The sequence below is a fragment of the Perca fluviatilis genome, chromosome 17 (assembly GCF_010015445.1).
Source record: "Perca fluviatilis chromosome 17, GENO_Pfluv_1.0, whole genome shotgun sequence".
Classification (NCBI taxonomy): Eukaryota; Metazoa; Chordata; class Actinopteri; order Perciformes; family Percidae; genus Perca; species Perca fluviatilis.
The window spans coordinates 5,126,687-5,143,744 of NC_053128.1; the positions used below are offsets into that span (position 1 = coordinate 5,126,687).

Here is a 17,058-nt window from a genome sequence, read left to right on the forward strand (position 1 = left end):
TTGGATGAGTGTGTGGTTGTGGGGGAGTATTACCCTTTAACAACATTATAATCCCAGTGGGAATTGCATCAAAAATAATAGCATATTCCTTGACTGTTACTGGAATTTGATATTTTCTTAGGAAATCGGAGTATTTGTATAGTTTACCATTCGGATCAACAAGTTGGCTAACAAGTGTAATATTGTTTTTAAACCAATTAAAAAAAAAAGAGAGATTGGTGTTTGTAGAGAATGTTCTCGTTATTCCAAATGTAGCATTTGTGTGGTGAGAAGTTATGCTTAAATATGAGAGACCACGCCAAAAGCATTTGCTTGTGAAAATTAGACAATTTGATTGGGATTTTACTAATCTTGTAATTGCACATCAATAAAAACTTCAGGCCACCAACTTTAGAGAAAACAGAGTTAGGGATAAAGTTCCATAAGGATGTGGGGTTATTAATAAACTGTCTAATCCAGTTTATTTTGAAAGTGTTATTTAATGTGGTGAAGTCTAAAAAGTTCAGACCCCCCCATTGATTAGAGTTCATTATAACCAATTTTTTAATATGGTGTATTCTGTTTTTCCATATAAAGTTGAACAATACTGAGTCATTTTTTTTGGATACACTACTATCTACAGCTAAAGAGAGAGCACCATAAGTAAGTCTGGATATACCTTCAGCTTTTGAGAGTAAGATTCTACCTCTTAAAAATAGGTCTCTTTGTAACCATGAATTCAGTTTCCTTTGTGTTTTCTGAAAGGTAGGACTAAAGTTTAGGGAGCACCTTGTAGATTGGTCTTTGGCTACGATAATTCCTAGATAAGTGACCTGATCTTTTACAGGGATGTTATGTATAGAGGGCACCAAGCAATCTTTTATAGCCATGAGTTCACACTTTTTTAAGTTCAAATGAAGACCAGAGGCTTTCGAGAAATCTTTGATTCATTCTAACAATAAAGGAATTTGGGAGGTGTCCTTCAGGAAGATTGTGGTGTCATCAGCAAGTTGACTGATTATAATCTGTCTATCTACAATTAAAATTCCTTGTAAGGCACTGTTTGAGATATGAAGAGCCAGGAGTTGAGAAGCTATTAAGAACAAGTAGGGTGAGATAGGGCAACCTTGCTTAACCCCGCGAGACACTTTAAACCTTGGGGATGTGCCAAGTTTTAATTTTACTGCACTATTGCCATTTTTATACAGGGTTCTAATAGTTTTACAAAAGAAATTACCAAAACCAAATTTATCAAGAGCTTTCGAAATGAAGCCGTGTTCAAGAGTCAAAAGCTTTATAGAAATCAAGAAACAAGAGGAAGCTGTTATCATTGATGAGATCGCTATAGTCTAGCACATCCAAAATCAGTCTATGATATATGACGTTTCCTCATGAATCCAAATTGTGACTCATCTATGATAGAGTCCAGAACGTACTTCATTCTATTTGCAAATATGATAGCCAACACTTTATAATCATTATTTAGTAGAGTAATTGGACGCCAGTTTTCTAAATTTTCTTTGTCTTTATTTGGCTTTGGAATCAGGGTGATGATACCTTGAGTCATACTTGTTGGAAGCAGTGGCGGTTTCTCTAGGAGGCCAAAGGAAGCCTGGCCTCCCCATGAAAATATAAAACATAATTTAAAATATAAAATAAATTTTATTTTTAAATACATATATATTTTTTTACAATAAATGTTATAATTTAAAATATATTCAAATATTTTAAATTATGTTTTATATTTTTAACCGTAGGAATTATAACTTTCCCTAATCAAAACATTCCATCATCATTGAAACAGCGCCCCTCTGTCACTGTGTGTGTGGTGCAGTCCTGTCTGTGCTCTGTCTAGTGTCCAAAACGCTCAAAGGAGGCCAGCTTTTCCTGGCCTCCCTTAGAGAAAAAAATTTATATTTTCAGCCAATCAGATTGAGGCTAGGTTTGACCGAGCTAACAGTACGCTACTACGCAGCGGTGCCGACTGGCGTCAGCTGAGCTAACAGTCAGTTAACAGCAAGTTTACACAATTGATGGTGATCTTGAGTTTCTTGTTAAAAATGACTTCACTATAACGCTCATTCATGTCTGGTGAAGATAGTTGTGGAAACTTCCCCGGCTGGTCAACAGTACAGAAGTTAGCTAGCTAGCTAGCCATGGCACAAAAGCGCATTTTGGATTTCTTTATAGATTAACCACAAGCTAAAAAGCGTAAAGGACCGGAGGCAGAAAACTCAGCAACTGTAACTGAATGAAGTAGCGACCCTGCTAGCAACAGACGACGAGGGAGCTAATCTTGTAAACCAAGCTAGCAGCACCAGGGTAGCCGCAGAGGGAACATCAACGTCAACTCAGTGCTGCCAGCCTCGGGTCACACTTTTCCTGCTAGACGTTTTGAAGATGAGGATTTATTTTTAGTGTTATGACTGCAACACAAGGTAATAATGCTGGTTTATTATTATGCTGCCGCCGTGCAGTAAATGGCATGATTTACCAACTGTTCAGTAACTAAGATAATTGTGTTTTTTAAACACACCGATTTTTAATTATCCTACCGTATTGTTATAAAATTATTAGACCCAGCTTAACACGCAGGCCTAATATCTTTATGCCTTTAATTTGCTATTGCTGTGCTACAATAACTTAAGGCTGCATTTCTCTATTTCAGTGTTTATGTCAGGACTGACTGGCTTCACTTTGATTTGATTTAATGTAATTCAGTGACGTGTTTTATACCCTGCGGTTGTGTTTTGTACAGCAAAACGTTGTAACCTTTATGGAACGTTCCCCTAACGTTCCCCTAACGTTGCAACCTTCAGGGGACGTTCCCCTAACGTTCCCTGAAGGTTGCAACCTTTAGAGAACCTTCCCCTAACGTTGTAACCTTTATGGAACGTTCCCCTAACGTTCCCCTAACGTTGCAACCTTCAGGGACCGTTCCCCTAACGTTCTTTTTTACATTCCCCTAACCTTTAACAAACTTTAATAACAATGATACTAATTTTATTATTACTTTAAACCGTCTGCATGAGCAGGAATGAATTATTATATATTAGCAGGAATGAATGAACAGGCAAACTTGATTGGATTTAAAACTTTAATTAACAATATACAAAGAATAAAAAAAAAAATACAAAATAGATAAGGATGTAGAGTGCAAAGTAATAGTGCAAATGTATTGTGCAAAATGCATATTGGAATGATAAAGTATGTAATGTGTAGGTGAATGGCCAAAGTGGGGATGAGCCCACTTATCAGCAGTTCAGGAGAGTGATGGCAGAGGGAAAGAAGCTGTTCTTGTGTCTGGTTGTTTTTGTGTGCAGGGATCTGTATCGCGTGCCAGAGGGGAGGAGGCAGGAGGATGGCAGCAGTGTAGAAGATGGCCAACAGCTCTTGCTTCCGCAAAAAAATAAATAAATAGAGCTCCATGGTTTTGAAGGCTCAGTCCTTCTCAGCTGACCTAAAAAGAAAGAAACAAAAGTTTGATATGTCATACTAAGAATAAACACATTAACAAAAGCAAGACAAATTGCCTGACTAACAACCCTGTTTTTATTCTGATCACAAATATTGATAGTTTTTGATTATTATGATTATTATTAACATCACAGAAGAATTTCTTACCGTACTGTGTGGGGCAAACTTCCAATCAAGTCCTCCGTGTCTGCTGCAGTCAGCGTGGGGAAGTTTTTCTGGGAGACCGGTAGAGTAGAAGTCAAAATGAAGCAACGTTACAAGTCAAATTAAAACCTCTTAGTAGCCAGGCTAAGCATAATACTGATGTGAACAATAAAGTAACACCTGCCTGTTATAACCCTGCAGATAGTCAGGTCCTGGAAGGCCTTCTTTCCCTTTCTGCCCCGCAGGATATACAGTTTTAGAACATCATTGGTTGCGACGCCCGCGCGCATGCGACGACATGCAGTACCTCCGGTCGAACCTCTGGGCTTGTCAGGAAAAGTTGCTGTAAAACATATAGAAACACAAATTATACACATGGAACAAAGTGGAGAGCTTGTACAATCTCATTTTGTAAGAGAAGTCAGTTCTGTTATAATTTAAGTTATGCAAAAGCCACTGTACCTTCAACTGGGTCCCAAGATGAAGTGGCAGGCTGAGCTTGTGTTAGAATACACCCATCCATCTCTGGGCAACCAGCTGGTTTCCTGTGTGGTGTTGACTCATCTAAAAAGAAAGTATATATGAATATTGGTCAGTTCATTTATGGTAGGTTTCTTGCAAATGCCATTGCATAACTACAATGTTACATTAGACAATTGCAAAAAAAAAACAATTACATGCAGGTGGTGGTGGCAGTGATGTCTACTGACCTGAAAAAAGGCAGGAAGAGACAAACCCATCAGAACAGTCACATGATAAGCAGCAGGTTGAGGGTCAGTAGTTCCATGATTGGAATATGACTCTGGTTTCTTAAATGCATGTATAAATGTTAACTTACAGACAGAGCTTCCACACACACGCTCCGTCCTGGAATGCTTTCTTGCTTGTGGACTGGAGTCATCTGAAATAAAAGACCATACAATTTGTACTGATTGCAAAAATAATATTTGAATGTATACAGTGTAAACAAACATTACAACATAAACATTGTATGTGACGGTATTTCTCAGGACTTTTGCATTGCAGCCCAGAGACTTTCTAATGGGGAGACACAGCATCCATAGAAATGCATGGGGTTAGTTTGTAAAGCCAGTATGGCAGCTGTGTAGCCTAAACATATTCCATCTCTTCCTGTATGCTTCCCTATTCACTTAAACAGGAAAATAGCTTGCCGATAACTGCCCAAAGTGCGTTGCAAGGTGGCCGCCGAGTGACTTGCCTAAAATGACTGATTGTATTGGCTATCATGTATGTACTGTACACTAAAACTAATTGAAAGAACTGGTATGTCTTATTTGTAACAACAACAACGCAAGCAGGTTAACACGATGACACAAAACATACAATGCGGCAAAGCATACACGTCGTGCACAGCAGCAAACAAAGCGCAGTATATATGCAATCCATTTAAAGCGTAACTCTCGCCACAATGCAACCTAGGATATTTTTGTGAATGTACCAGTCAAACTTCGTTTAAAAGCATAATTAGGACGGAAACGCCACTTTTAAGATTGATCGTATTGTCGTTTTCTGGTCAAACAGCCTTTTGAATGGGAGAACTAGAGGCTACTTTTATCGCATCAAAATCACTATATGTAAAACACTAAGAAGGCTCGACACAACATGAAACTATGCACGAAGTCTCACCAGGGGATTTACACATGAACTCGAGCATTGAGAACATTGTTTGTGCACAAAGAGTTTACCAAAAATAAAATTTTTTGAACAAGTCGCTGCTTGACTGGCAAGATGGCGACGTGGGGAAAAACAAATGCTGAAGTGAGTTGTTGAACCTTTTTTGGTCAACCTGATTAAAACCGGAATATAACAAAGCACTACGAGGGAAAGGGCTTACGGTTAGACCCCTAACCGTTGCACTACAACCATAACATCATGAAACTGTAACGTATTTCACTTACTTTTTCGTGAGATCGTTTGGCGAAGCAAATAAAATCTTCTTTCTTTGTCCGTTGGTTCAAACGCAAACGGAAGTCAGGAGGACAGGACTTGAATCGGTCACCTGAGAGCAGAGGCACGGTCTTCCCCTACTGGCGGGGGGGGGTGTAACGTTTGGATTTAAACACTGATTGAGCCACTTGTTAGAAGTGAAATGGAAGAAGTGAATTGTCTTAGTTGTGAAAATCGATAGATTCTTGTTTTAAGTATTTTCACCTAATACAGTTAAAACAACGAAATCAAGCACAAAAGTACAGTTTTTAGCAAAATTGATTTCAGCCTAAAAGTAAATATATTATCTTGCTATGTTGTTTATCTGACTTAGATTTTATAAGACCAATAATTTTTGAGTGAATCTAAATCAAGTGACTGCAAACCTTTTATATGCTACTTCAAAAACGTAAATGGAGCTGGTTTAAATAAACATTTCAAAACCGCACTCAGAACAACCAAAAACAACCAAAAACTACCAAACGGTTGGTTGGTTCCCCAAACGTTTAGGGAACGTTATAACCATGAGGGAAAGTTCCCTAAATGTTAGTTTTTGGTTTGGTTCGAACTAACCTTTAGAGAACCAAAAACTAACGTTCCCCAACGTAGAACCCTAAACGTTCTGTGTTAGTGGGGTTAGTAATGTTTTGACACCACGAAGTGCCTTTGTTTTAATAAATAGAGATATTTTGTCTTCATCTTGACAGTATTGGTATGAAATAAATGTATCTTGGTTGAATAGCGATAACGGTCTATTATTTCCCGGTGTTTCGGGATCTGTAGCCCACGGCAGACTAATTACGGTCTTGGATAGGCTATTTATATGAATTGAATCTCTATACAGTTCATTAAATTGTGATGGCTGCAGTTTGGTGTGTGGTGGTTGACTTTGGCTGAAAACTTTGTCAGCACCCCCAATTCAAAATATGTTCCCGCGGCTCTGGTGCAAGCTGTCGCCGAGTTTGACAACGCTAGCAGAGCGCCTAGCATCAGCTACAACATTTACGGGTGTGTTAAAGACAGTTCAGAATGACATATGGATAGAGAGCGCTGCTCATGTTATTCAGGAAGAAATAGATAAAGAAATAAACACAGCCTCATTCATAGCAGTGGAAGTGGATGACACCACATAAATCATGCAAGTGCCAATTGACGGTCATTATCCGCTACGTAAATAAAAAGGGAATGATATGTGAGCGGTTTCTTGGTTTCTTTGACGTTATGCTTTGACGTTTGACGAATGCTTTCTGAGAAAACATTTAGCAAAAAGGGGGACAGTTCTTTGTTGAACATTTTATAGAACTCCGAGGTTATACCATCACACCCTGGACTTTTATTAATTTTAAGACTACCAATAGCTTTCAGAACCTCAACATTGGAGATGTTATAATCACCCCCACTAACACAGAACGTTTAGGGAACGTTGGGGAACGTTAGTTTTTGGTTCTCTAAAGGTTAGTTCGAACCAAACCAAAAACTAACGTTTAGGGAACGTTCCCTCATGGTTATAACGTTCCCTAAACGTTAGGGGAACCAACCAACGGGAACGTTCTCCTGTGGTTGCACTGTTACCTCCACACAACGTTCCCGTTTGGTTGTTTTTGGTTGTTCTGAGTGCGGTTTTGAAAACGTTTATTTTTACCAGCTCCATTTAAGTTTTTGAAGTAGCCTAGCAGTCACTTGATTTAGATTCACGCAAAAATTATTGGTCTTATAAAATCGAAGTAAGATAAACAACATAGCAAGAGAATAAAATTATTTTTAGGCTGATAACAATTTTGTTAAAAACAATACTTTTGTGCTTGATTTCGTTTTTTTACCTGTATTAGGTGAAAATACTTAAAACATCTATCAATCTATCAAAACAGAATCTATCAATAGAACGATTTTCACAACTAAGAAAATTCACTTGTTTCATTTCTAACAAGTGTCTCAGTCCAGTGTACAAATCCTACCGTTACACCCCCACGCCAGTAGGGGAAGACAGTGCCTCTGCTCTCAGGTGACCGATTCAAGTCCTGTCATGACTTCCGTTTACAACACCGGTACACACACCTGGCTAACAGGACAGACAAAAGACCCGTTCGCTTGGTCCCAAATTCGAACTGAAATACTGCCATTGACTAAAACCTATGCTGACTACACTTCACCGACGGTGTTATAACGCAAGGTAGGACGAAGATACCAAGAAAGACATTGTCGGCTGTCAACAGTAAAGACTTTCCTCCGCTCAAGACTGCTAGCCCGTATGCTAACGCGGGAAACAAGTTAGCTTTCCACAGCTAGCTAAGCTGCTAGCCCTAGTATGGAGGATACATCAAAGTTGGCCACAGAGACTGAACCTTCCCTCGGTGATGTTTTAACCACCATAAGGAACCTGGACAACAAGGTGAGAGATTTTGGTAAACAACTTAACCCTTGTGTTGTCCATCGGGTCAATGTGACCCCCACTTTATTCCATGGCATTTCTCCACTGCAGCGGCCCTGGCCTTCGGGTCAATGTGACCCTGGCCAGTATTCCGTGGCATTTCTACACTACCGCGGCTCTGGCCTTCGGGGTCAATGTGACCCCATGCGTTATTCGATGGTATTTCTCCACTACCGCGGCTCTGGCCTTCGGGGTCAATGTGACCCCGGCCGCTATTCCATGGTATTTCTCCACTGCAGCGGCTCTGGCCTTCGGGGTCAATGTGACCCCATGCGTTATTCGATGGTATTTCTCCACTACCGCGGCTCTGGCCTTCGGGGTCAATGTGACCCCATGCGCTATTCCATGGTATTTCTCCACTGCAGCGGCTCTGGCCTTCGGGGTCAATGTGACACCATGCGGCTCTGGCCTTCGGGGTCAATGTGACCCCATGCGGCTCTGGCCTTAGGGGTCAATGTGACCCCGGCCGCATATTCCATGGTATTTCTCCACTGCAGCGGCTCTGGCCTTCGGGGTCAATGTGACCCCATGCGTTATTCGATGGTATTTCTCCACTACCGCGGCTCTGGCCTTCAGGGTCAATGTGACCCCATGCGGCTCTGGCCTTAGGGGCCAATGTGACCCCGGCCGCATATTCCATGGCATTTCTCCACTGCAGCGGCTCTGGCCTTCGGGGTCAATGTGACCCCATGCGTTATTCGATGGTATTTCTCCACTACCGCGGCTCTGGCCTTCGGGGTCAATGTGACCCCATGCGGCTCTGGCCTTCGGGGTCAATGTGACCCCGGCCGCATATTCAATGGTATTTCTCCACTGCAGCGGCCCTGGCCTTCGGGGTCAATGTGACCCTGGCCAGTATTCAATGGTATTTCTCCACTGCAGCGGCCCTGGCCTTCGGGGTCAATGTGACCCCATGCGTTATTCGATGGTATTTCTCCACTGCAGCGGCTCTGGCCTTCGGGTCTCTGTGACCCGCGTGTGCTCAATGGTATACGGGGGACGCTGGCCTGTCTTGTAGTAGTAAAGAGGGGGTAACAAACCTCGTATTGTCCTACTAAACACTTTTATTATACACACACACACACGTATACACTGTACACACACATATACACTGTACACATTCGTCTTCTTGTTTTTGTCTTATTTGCTTCTTCTTCTTCTTCTTCTTCTTTCGGACCTTTGTACTCGGTTCAGCAGCCGGCATGGCCCGTTGTGTGACTCTAGATTGGAAGCTGCGTCGGGCTCTCGCCCTCGCGGCACGCAATGTCCCCCAAGTTGAAGAGGTGGGAGAGGACACAGAAGAAGAAGACACAGAAGAAGAAGAAGACGACGACGACAGCGAGTCCGACGACGAATGTTCATTAGGCGGGTGCGAGTCAGACGAGGAACGAGACAAACACGACCACGCAGGAGAAGACTACTACGCCGACGCCGACAACCGAGACGAACAAAGAGGAGGAGAACGAGGAGGACAAGAACGAGGAGGAGGAGAACGAGGTGCAATCGCAGAACCCCAAGAGGGTGTACGGCACAGGGGAGATGAAGACAACGAGGGCGCAGACGACGACGAGGGCGACGGCGGCGACGAGGAGGAGAGCGAAAGGTTTGTGTCGAGAAACGGCGAAATCGAATGGTCCTCGACCACGTATCATCCCCGTCGCCCTCGACCTCGCCGCCGCCGTGGCGCCGAATGCGAAGAGGAGGAAGAGGACCGACAACGAGACGACGACGAGACCAACGGCGAGGACGACACCGACAAGAGCCGGGACCCACAGAGTACGCGGCCGCTCACGTTCGCGACATACTCTCCGCGTTCGAGCTGTTTGTCACGCCGCAAATACAGGACAAGGTACTGGCTGCCACGAACCTGGAGGGCCGCAGGCGGTACGGCGCAGACTGGAAAGCTGTGGACGCCACGGAGCTGCGCGCCTACCTCGGGCTGCTGCTCCGCCGCCCGGCGTGTTCCGACCACGAGGCCGTGGCGAGCCTGTGGCACGAGGACAACGGCAGGGCCATCTTCCGCGCCACCATGGCGCTCAAACGGTTCCACGCGCTCTCCAGACTGCTGCGATTCGACGACCGCGAGACCAGAGCCGCCAGACGCGCCTCGGACAAACTGGCGGCCGTACGAGACGTGTGGGACGTGTGGGACGTGTGGGACGCCTGGGCGCGGCGGCTGCCTCGCCTCTACAACCCGGGCCCCGACGTGACCGTGGACGAGCAGCTGGTTCCCTTTCGAGGTGAGTGTCGTCGTCGGCGGCGGCGGCGGCGGCGGTGGTCATGCGTGCGTGGCCACCCGACTAGAGTTTGGTCGCCGCCGCCGCCGCCGCCGCTGCTCAAAAGCCCTCCAAACGGACGAGAGTTGCCAGACAGACTGCTAGTCTGCTGCCTGCGGAGCACGCGTCTAGGCCACTTTCACGTTGTCCCCGTTTGTTCTTCTCACCCTCCGCCGTGGCACAAGTCGTGTCTCGTGTTGGGTGTTGTGTCGCGTTTTGTTCTTCGTCAACCCCGTAGTGTACAATGCTTGTGTGTGTGTGTGTGCGTATGCGCACACGGATGTTTTAAAATTTTTGATTCTTCTTTCTGGTATCCTCGTTTATTTTTATCTCTTTCTGCTTCTCATTTCCTCTTTGCACTTTGGTTCCTCGCCCGCCGACTCCTTTCCCTTGCTCCTTCTCGTTCTCCATTGTTGACGACGACACGGACGCCGACACCAAGGTCGATGCGCCTTCCGCCAGTACATACCCAGCAAGCCCGGCCGGTACGGCCTCAAGGTGTGGGCGGCCTGCGACGCCGCATCCAGCTACGCGTGGAACATGCAGGTCTACACGGGCAAGTCCGCGAGCGGCGCCACCGAGAGGAATCAGGGCGCCCGCGTGGTGATGGACCTGACCGAGGGCCTGCGGGGCCCGCGCAACGTGACGTGCGACAACTTTTTCACCTCCTACGAGCTGGCCCGGCGGCTGTTCCACGAGAGGCGCCTCACCGTGGTGGGCACGATGCGCAAGAACAAGACCGAGCTGCCGCGCGCCTTGCTCGACACCAAGGGCCGCGCGGTCTTCTCGTCCAAGTTTGCCTTCACGCCCACCGTCACGCTGGTGTCCTAAGTGCCCAAGAGGAACAGGAACGTGGTGCTGCTGAGCACGCTGCACACGGGGGACGCGCGGGTCAGCGCCGCCAGGCACGCCAAGCCCGACAAGCCCGACATCATCCTGCACTACAACAGCACCAAGGACAACCTGGACAAGCTCGTCGGCACGTACAGTTGCCGCAGGAAGACGGCGCGCTGGCCCCTCGCCGTGTTCCACAACATCCTCGACGTGTCCGCCTACAACGCCCTTGTGCTCTGGCGAGTGCTCAGGCCCGAGTGGCTGCGCGGCAAGCTCGACAGGCGCAGGGCCTTCCTCGAGCGGCTGGGCCGGGCGCTCGTGACTCCGCTCATCGAGAGACGCCGGCGTCTGCCTCGCACCGAAGCGTCCGCCGCGCTCGTCAAAGCCGCGACGAGCAGGGCGGCGGCTGGCGGAGAGGTTGACGGAGAGGTTGACGAAGACGAAGACGAAGACAAAGACGAAGACGCCGACGAAGACGAAGACGCCGACAACTCGGAGCCGACCGCGCCCCGGGTGTCCGGCAACAGGAAGAGGTGTCAGCTCTGTCCGAGGACAAAGGACCGCAAGACACACACCGTGTGCGGGGCCTGCAAGAGATACATCTGCAGGAGCTGCACGCGGACCTACTGCGCGGAATGTGTGAGACCGTAGCCTCTTGGCACCGGTGTGAGCTTGGACTGTGTGCTCTGCACAGTGAGCAAATGGACAAATGACGTGAACGCAGTGTGTGTGTGTGTGTGTGTGTGTGTGTGTGTGTGTGTGATGTGTGTGTGTGTGTGTGTGTGTGTGTGTGTGTGTGTGCAACAAAGTGACATGAACAACACTGTTGAAAATCTTTTGAATAAAAACCCTTTGACATATATCTGCTGTGTGAGATGTGAGATGATGTTACGCACGCACCCCACACACACACCCACACACACACACACACACACACACACACACACACACACACACAAGCCGGGGTCCCGTTGACCCGAAGGACGAGGCGACGGCGGTTGATGTGAAACCATACACGAAAGGGTCCCGGGGACCCGAAGCGCAACGCCGGGGTAGTAGGACAGTACATAAACTAAACAAGTCCCCGTGACACGAAGGACAACACAAGGGTTAATAGTTCACATTATATGGGGAGCTATTGGAAGGGAGTAAGCTGGATATATTAATCTAGATAAACTGTCCATTTTAGTCAACAATATTCTCCCGAAAATGGAAAGATCTCTTTGAAGCCATCTATTTAGATAGGATTTACAATTATCAACATTATCTTTTATGTTTCGTTTTTCAGAGATTGTTTTATCTTTAGTCACCACAATACCCAAGTATTTGACTTCTTTTTTAACCTTTATGTTATATAATGATTGTATGGATTGGTCTTTTAAAGGCAATAATTCACATTTATTTAAGTTTAACTTAAATCCAGAGGCTTTTGAGAAGATATTAATAGCTTGTAATGCTATGGGGATTTGGAGCTCATTTTTAAGAAACAAAGTTGTATTGTCAAGCTAACTGACTTATAATTATTTGTTTACCTATCACATTCAAACCTTCTATGACGCTATTCTTGATTAAAATAGACAGAATTTTTGCAACCATTATAAACAATAAAGGAGAGCTTCCACAACCTTGCCTTATTCCTCTACCAATATTAAATATTTTACAAGTCCCGTGTCCCAAAGATACACAGCTATTTATATCAGAATAGAGCATATGTATAGTATGTTTAAATTTGTCGCCAAAACCAAAATAATGAAGTGTTTTTAAGATAAATTCATGTTCAACAGAGTCAAAGGCCTTATAAAAATCCAGAAAGAGAATAAAACCATCAGCATCAATTACATCACTATAGTCTAATAAATCCATAACCAGTCTGATGTTATTATGGATGACTCTTCCTTTTATAAAGTCTGACTGTGTTTCACTTATTATGTCTGCTATCCCTATTTGAAGTCTAGTAGCAATGGATCCTGAAAATATTTTATAATCTGTGTTTAATAATGTCTTTCCTCGGCTGTGTGAGTGATTACCCCCTGGTTCATGCTAGTCATCAATTCTTTCTTAACTATAGGCTACATTCTTTTAGTGCTTCAAACAATATGACCGTCAAATCTTCCCAAAAATATTTATGGAAGTTAACTGTAAGGCCATCTGATCCCGGGGATTTATTTGAATCCATTTTCTTAAGAGCTGCGTCTAGTTCATAAATTTTAAGTTCAGCATCGCATATCATTTTAAAGGATAAATCAATCTGGGGGATTAATGGACAAAGGTTTTGAAAGAGATTATTACAGTCTACTTTCGAGAAATGAGACGAATATAATTTAGAGTAAAACATGTAGACTTCATTTTCTATGATTTTCGGATCTTTCCTTTCTTCACCATTAAGTAAAAGACTAGAGATGCAATTTTTTTTTTTGTCGGCATTTTTCTAGACTGAAAAAATAAGAGGAGTTCTTTCCCCTGATTCAATCCACTTTGCTCTCGATCTCACGAACACTCCCTGTGCTTTGTCCAAATAATGTTGATCTAATTTGTTCTGCAACTCGACTAGTTTGCTTTTTTCTTCAGAGGTTAAGTTGGTGTTGCTACAACATGTATTTATTTATTGTAGTAATTTGCTTTCCATCTCTTTATTTTTTTTGGCAAGTACTTTACTAAAGTGAATATTTACGTCGCTAATTCTGAATTTGATAAATTCCCATTTGTTACTATGACCAATAACCGCGTCGTAATTTTGGATTTCAGAAATTGTTTCTCGGATTTTACTGCAATAGTCTTCATTTTGTAATAATTTGGCATTAAATTTCCAAAAACCTTTCCTATAAGTTAATTTATTTGTAGGTTCTAAGACTAGTTCTATAAAACAATGATCTGATAAAGGTGCATTTGACATAGTTATCTTTATAACATGACTCATTATACTGTCAGTACCTAACCAATAATCAATCCTAGATTTACAGCTTCCATTTGGTCTAAACCAAGAAAAACATGTAATACTTGGATATATCATTCTCCAAATGTCACTAACATTATTATCAGCCATAAAATTATTAATTAGGATATTATATTGAGGTTTTCCAACTCTAGCTGGCCACCTATCAAGCCACTCATCTGGGGTCATGTTCAAATCTCCTCCATATAAAATATAATCAGTGGGATATAGACATTTAAGCTCAGAAATCACCTTTGTTATATTAACTAACATTGACTTATTTTGGTTATCATTACTATATCCATATACATTAATCAATATTAAGAAAAAACGTTCAATTTTCACCACAGCTGTCAACCAATGTCCTTCTGTGTCAGTCCGATGTGTGATAACTTCTTGATCTTGAAGAGCCATGGCTGAACAGGATTTTTCCGCCCCATTGGTTCAACCTGAACGATACATCAGCTTCTGAGGAATGAGTTTCTTGTAAGAAAAAACAGTCAGATTTTTGCCCTTTACAAAATAAAAACAATGCTTTTCGTTTAATAAGTTCTTTCAAGCCCCTAACATTTAAAGAACCAAAAGAGATTTTAATATTAAGCATGAACTAACGAGACAAGTAAGGAAAAACAAAATAAAAAAACAATGTTATATGATGCTTATTGCTATGCAACTAGATAAGAAAATGCTATGTATTAGAGCTCTCAAACCGCTCATAAGATCTCCACCTTTAAAGACTTAACCTGAAAAAGACTGTTAACCGTTGTTCTTAATACGATGTCCATCAAAATACACATACGACCTCCGGAAAAGGATTCACTTTCCAGCCCAAAAGTGTATCATCCGCAAAACTGATACCTTCCATCTTGCATATTGGCGAGTCTTTGGTCTTCAGCCAAACTTCATCCTTCACATGTCTCAATGCAAACAAGATAATGACTTGCCTTGTGCGGTTATCCTCTTGTTTGCCAAGTCTGTGAACAACATCCACCGTGCGCTCCATGTCTGCTACATAAGCCGGGGCAATTTTCTTCAGTATGGGAATGATGGTCGCTCTGAGGTTTTTGTCTTTTTTTTCCTTTATTCCCCTCACTTGAAGACATGGTCTCATGCTATATCATTTCTGTTCCATCACTTTCTTCTTCAATTCTTTGTTTTCCTCCTGTAAATGGCGATTAGCCCTCTCAATTTCTGACACTTTCTTTTTAACCTCCTTTAATTCTTCCGAGTTGAATTGCACGGTCTTGGTCAAACTAAAAATCATGGCAGAGTTCTGTCGGTTTTGTTCTTTGTCTCCTAACTGCGACTCAATTCCAGTCACACGTTTGCCCAACTCCAAAATTGCTTCCAAAATATCGTTATTTGAAGCTTGGAGATGACCACACTCAGAGTTTGGCTTAGCTTACTTTTCTTTTGAAGTCTTACTTGGAGTTGGCGGTGTCGAGTCTTGTCCGCGTTCCCTCTTTGATTGCGGCGTTACATCCATTGCACAATAATTATGCTCATTGTCCTTTGGCTTTTCTGATATTGTAGGATTTGAAGAGGTCGGTGGTTGCAGTACAGCTGGTTTAAGAATTTGTTGAATATTTAATGTTTCAGTTCAGGTAGAGTAAATTAGTTAAATCATGAAAGATCTGCGGCCTTGCAGAGAGCTCTCAACGCGACTGCCTACTCCGCTGCCATCTTGGTACCCCCTTGTACGCATGGTTGTACGAGGATTCACGACTGTCGGTACATGATCCGTTCTGCCTGCACGATCCGTTCTGCATATGCGCGACACATGCGCAATCTATCTATCCATTCTCCACATGCGCTGTTGTACGAGGATTCACAACACTGCACGATCTGTTCCACGCTTCCGGTTGACAGCCAAGCTAACGTTAGTTTAGCTAACAGCTAATTTGGCTAACCGTTAGCTGAGACAGCATGTAATAACTTTAAAAGACCCTCAAAATAAAACTTGAAAATAAACATCAGTTCTACTTTACTTGTGCTCATTTAAAATAAAATCACTCAATATTTGTCTTTATTGTTATTACTGTAAAGTCTTAATGTAGCTGTAGCCTGCTTTTCTCATTATGTTTGACTTAAGGTTATTTTAGCCTGAATCTAGCTGTCAGCTACCGGTTAGCCGAATTAGCTGTTAGCTAAACTAACGTTAGCTTCCCGGTGGAGGCTAGCTGGAGGCTAGCCATAGGCTAGCGTGGAACAGATCGTGCAGGTCGTATCCTCGGTTATCTTGCGCATGCGCAGAACGGATCGTGCAGGCAGAACGGATCATGTACCGGCAACGACACTGCACGATCTGTTCCATGCTTCCGGTCGACAGCCAAGCTAACGTTAGTTTTTTTTTTTTTTTTTAAATATCAAGATTTACAAACAAACATGGCTGTATAAAACTCGTTACATTATATACTGTCTATGGTTACATCAGAGTAGGATACAAGGAACATATCCTTATCCTTGTCCATATATACTCTTAATACAAACAGGAAATATACATGTAGCCTTAGTAACAAAAATAAGGATGATTTATAAAAGGAGACGAGACATTCAAATAAAGAAAGAAAAAAAAAAAGAAAAAAGAGGAAGATTTCAGCCATTGTTGGGAAGTGTTTTAGGGCATATATGTTTTGTGCTTTAGGACTTTTCAGAGTTTTTAAGGATTTCATATACAGTTTAAATTCATTTAAAAAAACAACAGATTTGGGAGATGATTTCACAATTCTACATTTGTGAATAAAGAATTTAGCTAGACATACAATTGTATTAGTACAGAGCTCATCACCCTTGCTTTGCAATATCAATCCAAATGTCGTCACAGGAGAAAGAGGTTGGGAATGAAGACATCTGTTGCTTAACTCATTTATGTATATCACACCAAAATGTCTGTATCACATTACATGAGAAAAACACATGGTCCGTAGTTTCAACAGAATTTTCACAGAATTTACATTTATTATCATCTATACCAAAGCGAAGTCTCAGTAATTCTTTAGAAGGGTAAATGTTGTGCATTACTTTGAAATGTGTTTCTTTCA

General features: G+C 43.0%; 1 pseudogene; it reads left to right on the forward strand.

Moving 5' to 3' along the window:
- The first annotated feature begins 9,177 nt into the window (after positions 1-9,177).
- On the forward strand, positions 9,178-11,736 carry LOC120545841 (annotated as a pseudogene).
- Positions 11,737-17,058: the final 5,322 nt, after the last annotated feature.